Raw genomic sequence first — 9,555 nt, 5'->3', positions numbered from 1 at the left:
AGAGAGAGGGAGGGAGCACTCATTTAGGAAAGAACGGTGTCAACGTTGGGGAGAGAAGATTTTCCATCCCTGCCCCCTGGGAATAGAATGTACTGGTAGCAACTTCTCCATTCTAAACTGAGCACAAGGGACGCCTGGATGGCTCAGTTGGTTGACATCTGAATCTTGATTTTGGCTCTGGTCATGATCCTAGGGTCGTGAGATTGAGCCCCATGTAGAGCTCTGTGCTGAGCATGGAGCCTACCTAAGATTCTCTCTTCTCTCCCTCTGTCCCTCTACCCTGCTCTCACTCCCTCTCTCTAACCAGCCCCCACACCTTGCACTGGAGGAGGCCGTGCATGGAGGTATTAAGAGATAGAAGCATACATCCACAGAGGTCGTGCAAAGCCTCATGTGGAGATGCCAGGCAGCCTTATCAGGAATAACCCCAAACTGGAGACAGCCCAAACACCCAACAACAGGTGCATGGATAAACAAATTCCGGTACCTCCATCTGAAGGAACACTAGTCAGCAATAAAAAGGAATGAACTACTGGTTACATGCAACCACTTGGATGAACTTCAAGATAATTGTGCTGAGTGAAAGGAGCCAGGCCAAAAAAGAGTACATGCTGTATGGTTCTGTTTATAGAAAACTCTAGAAAATGCAAACTAATCTATACTGACAGAAAGCAAAGTAGGGGCTGCCTGGGGACAGGGAGTGGCTGGGATGGAAGGAGGAGGGATTACAGCGGCAGGAGGAAGCTTTTGGAGAGGATAGAAATGTCCATTATTTGCTTGTGGTGATGGCTTCATGGGTATGTGTATGTCCAGAAAGATCCAACTGTGCACTTTAAACAGATCTGTTTATTACAGATCACTTATACCTCAATAAAACTGTTTGAAAATGTGGTGGGAGTGGTGATCAAGATGGTGGTGAGAAAGCTGAAGCAAAAGTTGCTGACAGGTCAACCGCAGTGTGAACGAGGCCACCGTGTTCAAGTGATTTAGGCCCTTGTCTGTCCCTGGAAGCCGTGAGATGGATGGGACAGGGCCTTCTTCACCTCTGTCCCCAGCACCCTGCGTAGGGCTCGCAATGCAGCAGGCACGAAATAGTCTATTTGTTCATCTCAGCGATGACAGCCCAGTATGATAAATGCTATAGTACGAGAAACCCGGGGGCTGTGGGAGCACAGAGGAGCGTCACCATCAGAGAGCGCATGAAGGCTTCCTGGAAGAAGTCACGTCTGAATTGGGACTAGATGGGCAAGTAGGGTCCTGCCAGGCAAAGAGGGCTTGGGTGGGGGAGGAGTGCCCCAGTGTAGGAAACAGCTTATGTCAAGGTCTTGAAGCTTCACAGAACAAAAGGCACTAAGGGCACTCCATGTGGTGGGAAAGGGAGAAACGGGATGTCGGACTGGATGGATGGGTGGGTGGATGGATGAGTTTGTTGTGTCTCCAGAGTCACAGGGAGCTCCTACGGTAGAGTTGGTACCGAGATTGACACTGGAACGTGACAGTGGTGTCCCAGTTTTCTTCAAATGTGGGAGAGGCCTGTGCCATCCCAGCTGTCCACCTGGTCCAGTGCCCATGTGCCCACCCTGACACCAGCCCATCAGAAGCAGGGACAAGAAGATGCCTGAGCTTGTAGAGACACCCCCGATCTCTGCCTGCTGCCCCTCACTGAGAAAAGAGTCTGTGACTCTAGAGGGAGCTGAGGAGTAGGTTTCCTCCCAGGCACTGCTGTGTTCTGCTGAGCTTGGGTCTGGAGTGAAGGCCGTGGTGTAAATAAGGCTGGGCTGGTGGGGGTGGGGCCATCCTCTCTGAGGGCTGTCAGCTGCAACGACGGGGGCTGGCCCCGAGGGTCCCTGGGGGGCAACAGGAATGAAGTGAGAAGGATGCAGATTGTGCCGGGCTCTTCCCGGCAGGCCAGCTGTGCTCCCCACACGCAGGGTGGCCTTGGGCGGCACGGCCAGACCTGCCCTGCAGGCCCGGGGTGAGCCAGACAGGCAGCCTCCCACCCTGGCTCGAGCCCACCCTGTGTGTGTGGCCTCAGATTCCCCAGCACACGGCGTGCCTCGGGCCCCGGCTCAGCCTTTGTAAGGTGCAGCCACCCACCAAGGTGGGACTCTGTCACCCATCCTGAGGATTGGGGGCTCGGTGATTAGGGGCTATGGAGACTACCTGCTCGTGGGCAAGGAGACCCCAGTGGAGTGGATTTGTCCTGACAGACACCAAGCCCCTGGATCATGGCTCCCATGCCATCATTCATTCTACACAGCCCTCCTCCCTAACCCCTGACACCGTCTAAAGCTCTTTTCTGCCCACCCCACTCCCTGCTCCTGTGGAGTGGCACAGCCTCTTGGCACCTCCTAGCTCAAGCCCAAGCAATGGCCACCAGCCCTGCCTTGTGTGACTGAGGCCCTGGCCCAGCTGGAGCATCTGTTCTCAACTTTTGTTGATTTTCGTAACTGTCATCTGTGGTGCCCGTTAGGGTTGCAGCGTTATAAAGGGGTTCTGGCCCCCTAGTTCTCCAGGGCTGACTGTTCTGTCTGATTAACCGTTGGGCTCCAGGGCAAGCCGTCCCAGAGATGCTGCAGCTGCAGGGACAGCTCTTGGCTCCCTGGCCTCTCTCTAGCTTTGCCTAATGCTGGGCCAGTGGCAGGAGCTGGTGCCCTGCCTCCCTCCTGAGGCCTATCCCCAGCTTACCCTTGCTCCCCTGTCTCACTGGACACCCCTGCTGTCCCATGGCCCTGGTCACTTCTCCAGTCCCAGGGAGGGGCTGTGCAATCCCTTTTGCATGGTGGCTCCACCGATGTCCACAAAGTAGGAGATTCCAGGCTCCTTTCCATTTATGATTCACAGCTCTACAGGGATCTTGTTTCCACCATGTTCTTAAAAAGGAGACAAGGAAGGGGGAATGTCATGGTTACCACCGCATCCCCTATTCCAGGGACTTTGAAACCTTTGGGGAAAGCACAGTGTGAATCCTGGCAGGCAAGGAATACCTCTGCTGGTTGCTGGCAGAAAGCACATGGTTGCAGCAGAAATCAATCCCTCCCTTCCTCCTGCTTCTCTCTTGCCCTCTCGAGATGTCAGTGTTGACCAAGGAGGCCTGGTGGCCTTTGCTGCCTCTTCCCAGTTGTCTCCAGGATACAGATCAGGAAAGAAGCTTAGGAATAGAATAAATATCTGTTTTAGACTCAAGTCAAAGCTATGTCTGAAAAGAGCAAGTGGGGCTCAGGAGGCGATGCATTTGAAAAGCGGCTGGCTCTGGTAAAGCGGGCATGCAGGTTGAGACATTAACAGGCCGCGTCCACGTGTCCACCTTATAGATGGGGGACTTGAGTCTGGCCGGCCCTGATCTGGGACTTCTGAAGGCAGGGCCCTAGCATCCCCAGGGGATATGCAAGTGGCACTTCAGTCCCCTTCCCTGTGCTCTGGCTATACACACACGGACGCACACACACACACACACACACACACACACATACACACACGCATGTGCACACACACACACACGCACATACAGACCCAGTTAATTCATGGGGTGCTGCTCCGTCTATGGCTTTAAGGTTGTTCGAGTGATTTGAAGCACATAAATGATGCATCCCTTACATTTGCACCCTAAGAGGCTCGGTGAAATCTACCAAACTACAGCAGATGTAGGCAGAGCTGGCTGTATGGACCACTTCCTGACCTGGGCTTTTCTCTCTGAAGCAGAGCAGGTAGGCTTAAGGCCTTTGACTGGATGTTGGAGAGACCAGGGAGGATGGCTAAAATGAGCAGTTGGGGGAACATCAGAGTAGGTATAAAAAAAGGGAATTGCCAAACCCACAGCCGGCTTCTGGGTCAGCTTTCGTAGCCCAGGCACAGAGGCTGAGGAGCACAAGGCTCTGCCCCCACTCTGCAGAGCCCAGGCGTTAGACACACAGAGAGAAAGCTGGCAGCCAGGCAAAGGTCTTGGACCAATTTTTTCCACTAGTGAATCAGAGGAGAACGGTAATGGGGGTTAGGCCTGATCCCTGGTCACCTCTGTGAGTCAGAGCTGAGGTCCCTGTGCTAATCTTAGCCCCTCGGGGAGGACTTGTTCGGACTTGCCACCAAGTCCTGACCACCAAGCTACTCTTAGAGCTGACGTCACCCTGGGAAGGCCTGGCCCATCAGAGCAGGGTCAGAGCATGGAGCCAGGGTGGAGGGGGGCTGGTCTGGCGTTAGGCCTGCCCCCAGTTCACCTGTGACCTTGAGCAAGCCACAGCAAGATGAGCTCCCAGGTCCTCCCAGCTCAGAGAGTCTGTCAGACCAGGGCTGAGCTGAGGCTGGTCAGGAAGGGACCAGGGCCGGGCCAGCGGGAGGCCTTTGGGCCAGGCCTGGCCCCGCCCCTGTCACAGCAATTGCTCACCAAGAACCTGACTCCTAAGGATGGACAACAAACGATGCCTGGGTTCTGGGGCCAGGTGCACCCCAAACTTGTTGTGTGATTTTGGACAAATTGCTTCCAGAAACCCCTTTTCTACCCTAGAGGCAGTACAGCTAATGATTTAAGGCATTGCATTTTGAAGTCAGGCTAACTTGGGTTGGAATCTTTGTTCTAATGCTTAGTAGCTGGGGTAAGTCATTCAACCTTACCAGGTCTCCATTTTCTTGCCTGTAACATGGGGCCAGGAACAGGACTTTCCTGGGGGGATTCTTGTGAGGGTTACATGAGCTTATGCTTGTGAGATGCTCAGCCCCCGTCTGTCACATAGAAGATATTCAGTAAACCCTCGCTACTGGCCTTAGCAGCTACTACTTCTGAGCTTTGGTTACATTCCTTCATAAAGAGAGACGGCGCCATGGGTGATTTCTGAGCCCCCGTCTCTAAACAGCAACTGTAGCTTGCACAGTGAGTCCAGTAATGGGGCTTGCGGGGAGTGAAAAGCAATGAGCTGTGGAGAGGTCCCCAGGGCTGTGGACAGGGGGTTTGAGATGCAACAGAGGGATCGCAGTTAAACACAGGGGAGCTCTGGGAAGCTGGCTGTGGGGGCCGAAGCTTAGCCGGGTTCTGGACCTCAGGGTCAGGGGGCCCCAGGCGAGCCTCTGGTGTCTGGGAGGAAGCCTTGTCCTCGCACTCAAGCTGATACTCAGTTTCCCACTGAATTCCAGCAGGATGATCTTTTTTTTTCATGCTGTTTCCCCTGGTGGTCTTCTCACCGTGGTCTTAACCACAGTTGTGTCAAATGTGTGTTAAAAATGCTGCTATTAGAAAAGGTGGGTATGACTCTTTCCCTCCCTTTCTCTAGCATGCTGGGGTATGTGTGTGTGTGTGTGAGAAAGAGACAGACAGCGACAGAGAGAGACTCAGAGAGAGACAGAAAGGAGGGAGGGAGAGAGGGAGAGAACAAGAAAGGCTGCATCTGTGATCTGAACTGACAGATATGGGCATCCTTGCTGTCTACCAGGGAAGCTGGAGTAGCCACGTGGCTGTGACCTGATGCTAAGGCAAGGACATGGAAGCCCAGAAGGGCTGGACCCCATCTCTAGTCTCCTACCCTGGCCAGAAAGGGCCTCCTTTCCTACCTAATACCAGGACCTGCCCTCCACCAGTCGTGGAGGGTGAGAATGAACAGAAGCTCTCTTTCCTCTGGGGGAAGGACCACAGGGTAGCCTGGGTGTGGCCGGGGCCAGGGCAGGAGGAATGGAGGTAACCCCTAGTGGGAAGATGTGGCCATGTGGAGGCCCTAAAAGGAATATGGTGCCTGCGAGGAGTGAGGGGCTGAGTCTGGAGCATTTCATGTGTGAGGGAGTATCAGACTGCCTTCTCCCAGTGAGGAGGGTTCTGGAACATTTGGAGGGCCTGGGTGCCTGGTGGCAGAGACCGGCCCTGCAAATCTGGGAAGCAGGGAGCACAGCGAAGATGATGAGCATCCTTTGTCTTGTTGCTAAACGCTGGGGTCTACAGAGGCTGCTATGGAGGGAGGGGGGAGGGCCAGGGGCAATCCCTTGACATACGGCGCTTTGACTCTCAGGTCAGGGGAACAGCTGTGAAAGCCACGGGCACATCTGGCTGGGGCTGGGCTGGAGGGGGGTGAGCCTGTGGCCGGCAGGGAGCCAGGGATGTGGTGGAGACAGATAGGGCCCCTGTTTACTGCTGGGCGAGGTGTTGCAACAGGAAGAGGGCTGGGGGAGGAGGCGGCAGCTCAGGCGGAAACAATTTATCTGGAGCACGAGGAACAGCTGGGGAGGGAGGCCAGCTCTGCCGCTTTCCAAGGCCAAGTGGGACGTGAGGAAGGGATGCCCAGTGCCAAAGCAGCCAGCAGTCCCTGTCTCGTGCCCCCCACCTTCCCTGCAGCCTTGGAATCCGGCCCTGCTGTCGTCGCCCAGAGCAGAGCCCATGTCAGCAGTCCCCACTCCCAGGCCCCGGCTTGGGGCTACCCTTCCCAGTGGGACAGCCCACCAGACTGCAGGTTTTATCTGCTGCTGAATGTATACTGCGCCAGGCATCGCACGTTCCTTTCATCTGATGACTATGTGAGACGGGTGTGTTCTCCACTTTCCAGAGGGGAAAACAGAGAAGTCATAAGCAATTTGTCCAGGGCCGCACGAAAAGTCGGGGCTGCGGAAGGAACTTGAGCCCATGTCTGTCTTATTTCCAGAATTACTCAGATGGCCCTGGGCACGTGAAGGGGGGCTGTGGGCCTGCCCTTGACCCTGTAGGACGGCCTCTCCTCCTTAGCCTAGCCCCAGGACCCCTCACCTCCACACAGTTCACAGCCCACTCCCAAGAGGCTGGCGGTCTCCCCACAGGCCAGGGTCTGATCACGGAGCCCTGCCTGTCATCTGTGTCTCCTAAGTCTCTGTGCCCACAGCCTGACACACAGAACAGTGGCAGCTTCTGAGTGAAGATTTCTGGGGCACAGGACTTCTCCTGGACCTCTCCCTCACCCCTTGTGGTGGGTTTCCAGAGTGAGCTGGACACCTGTGGTAGCCACAAGACACCGACTTCCCTTCTGAAGGAGACCTGAAGAGATGGGGGGCGGGGCAACAGAGCAAAGTGGGTACCACTTAGAAAGACCTCTTGAGTTACACCCGTTTGTGAGATGGGGAGGGAGAGAACTGGGGAGCCCTTTCAAAGCAGGAAGGGCAGACCTAACCTCATCCTCACTTTTAAAACCCACCAGTTGAAAAACTGGAATGGAGCCTCCAGCCTCATGTGCAGCTGATCCTCGGGGAATGTCATTTCCCATCCAGAAGGATGTCACACAGCCTGCCTCACTTTGTGCCCTGAATGAGACTGGGACTTCCTTCAGGTCAGTGTCTTTGCCTCCGACTTGTGTGTGTCTCATTCGCGGCAGAGGAAGTAAAATGAACAAGAAGCGTGTGTGTCCCATAATGAGCCACACAGTGTCACATTCAGCCCTTGTGACAATCCTATAAAGCAAGTATAACCGCTCCCATTTTTCAGATGAAGAAACTGAGGCCCAGAGAGGAAGGGACTGGCCCAAGGTCATATAACCAGGCAGTAGCTATGATTCAAATGGATGGATATCAAGTACATAATGTGTATTGGGAACAATAAGTAATGCTGCTGTAATAAATAGCCCCCAAATCTTAATACGACAAAGGCTTGTTTTTCCCTCACTCAAAGTCTGCAATTAGACTCTTCAGGGCAACTGTCTTCCATTCTTGTTTCAGGCTGCTTTGTTCTAGGACTCTGTCGTCTCTTCAGAAGACTTCTCATTCACAGGGTGGGTAATGGAACAGTTCACTAATGCACTGGTCAGAACTAGACCCATGGTCCTGGTCTCCTCCCACCCAAGGCAGGAGGGACCCATTGTATGCAGGTGGAATGTTGGCAGGCTCCACTGTCTTTCCACAGCCATGCGTGATGCTCGCCTGGGTCCAGGAGTCCGTGCCCCCTGGGCACAGTGCTCATCCTGAACGCCCTCCAGGGTCCCTGGGCCCTACACAGCTGAGCTCCCTCGGCTCATGTGAGCTTGGGGCTCAGACTCAGGTGAGCGGGAAGAACTCGATGATATTATTCCGACACTTCCAGGTCCATTTGAGTTCGTACTTCCTCAGGGGCCACTTCTCTAGGTAACGTTCTGTGGCCCCACCCACTGGGATCCCTTCAAAAGCTTTTTCCCTTCACAGTGTCCTCCAGTCCCTTCCCTGCAATAGCGTGGGCAGCAGGCTCTTCCTGGCACAGACAATACAGAGAGACCTGAGGGGAATGACAAATCCAGCCCGTTGCCTCAACTTAGCTTGTCCCCAGACAGACTCACCATCACACTCCTGGTTCAGTCTGCTTTCTCCCTCGGCTCAGCACCGTGGCTGTTTCTCTGATCCCCAGATCGGAAGGCACTGTTCTTTGCATCTGGGCTCCAGGTCTCCCCATGTGTCTAGGACTGAACTGGGCCCCCAAGCACCTCATCCACATTCAAAGCCTTTGCTTTTCCTGCCTCCAGAATTCCGCTAAATCAGGCTCTGCTCTCCCCTACGGATGCTGGCACAAGAGAGGCTGTTTCTACTCATCCATTGAGGGAAGATGGGGCAGAGACCCCACAGGAGTGCTGGGCGCCTCAAAGACCTTTTCCATACGCTCCATACAGGAACAAAACCAAACCATGTGCTTTCAAAGAAGCTCCAGTTGCCTGCGATTCAAGTCCCTCTAGGGTATTCGGAAACTTAATGAATAATTATGTGAAGTGCCTAGCACGGCATTCAAAAAATATTAGAAGAACATACATCGCAACATTACCTTTAAAATCTCTGGCATGGGATGCTCTCCGGACCTGCGGATGTGACTGCTTGCATCTCTCCCTGAGCGCTGTGCCCCACAGCAGACCTGGCTGGGGCAATCCCGACAGCCGCTCTCTCCTCACTGCCCTTTTTCTATGTCAGAGCCTGTCTCCCTCACAGGGGCTGTGAAGGCCACATGGCTGTTCCCCCAGCCTCCCTTGCTGCTATGACAAGGACCTGTGACCTCATTTTGATCAGTGGACCTGAGGGCTTGGGGAAAGTTTTCCTCTCTACTAAACTAGGTCCCTGAATGGAAACTCTGCTCTTTTCTGGCCAGAAGTTAGCATCTAGAGGTAGTGCCTAGACCTCCAGCAAGCCACTTTGTGACCACGAGAAGCCAGACCAGTGTGCTGAGGTCAGCCGACCAAAAGTACAGATGAGTCTTGCATCATTGAGTATGTGATTGAGCCAGTGAAGTAACCCTGGGACCGCTGAACTTGTTGCTACTTTCAGTGACGTGTTCTGTTACCTTTGGCTGAAATCATTCTAACTGAGACACATCTCATAATCAGCAAATCCATAAACACACTCACCAGCTCCTTCCCAAAGTCCTCTTCCTCGGAAGTTCCCCATTTCAACAATCGTGTTTCCTTCACCACAAATACTGCTAATCTCTGCTTTCTCCCCCCTTTCTCTCATCCAGACTGTCACCAAACACCTTGACTCTTTTTCTGAAGTCTCTTAGGTCGCTTTCCCCTGCCAGGGTGATGATGACCATCTCCTTCTGGCTCTCCCTACTCCGATTTCTTCTCTCTGGTCCATTCTGTGCAGCGTGCTGAGCGCCTCTCTCTTCCG

The 9,555-nt window shown here is 54.0% G+C and overlaps 1 long non-coding RNA gene across 1 annotated transcript; it reads right to left on the bottom strand.

The window, feature by feature from the left end:
• Nucleotides 1-623: 623 nt before the first annotated feature.
• LOC144233335 (uncharacterized) lies at nucleotides 624-9,046 on the bottom strand. The gene is made up of 4 exons (XR_013335644.1): nucleotides 8,720-9,046; nucleotides 2,988-3,151; nucleotides 2,689-2,873; nucleotides 624-1,847 (listed from the first exon to the last, which is right to left on the bottom strand). It is a non-coding gene; the product is annotated as an uncharacterized LOC144233335 (long non-coding RNA).
• Nucleotides 9,047-9,555: the final 509 nt, after the last annotated feature.

Source organism: Crocuta crocuta, unplaced genomic scaffold (genome assembly GCF_008692635.1).
Source record: "Crocuta crocuta isolate KB4526 unplaced genomic scaffold, BGI_CrCroc_1.0 scaffold113, whole genome shotgun sequence".
NCBI classification, from domain to species: domain Eukaryota; kingdom Metazoa; phylum Chordata; class Mammalia; order Carnivora; family Hyaenidae; genus Crocuta; species Crocuta crocuta.
The sequence above is the reverse complement of the archived record's forward strand: the minus strand, read 5'-3'. Positions and strand labels throughout refer to the sequence as shown.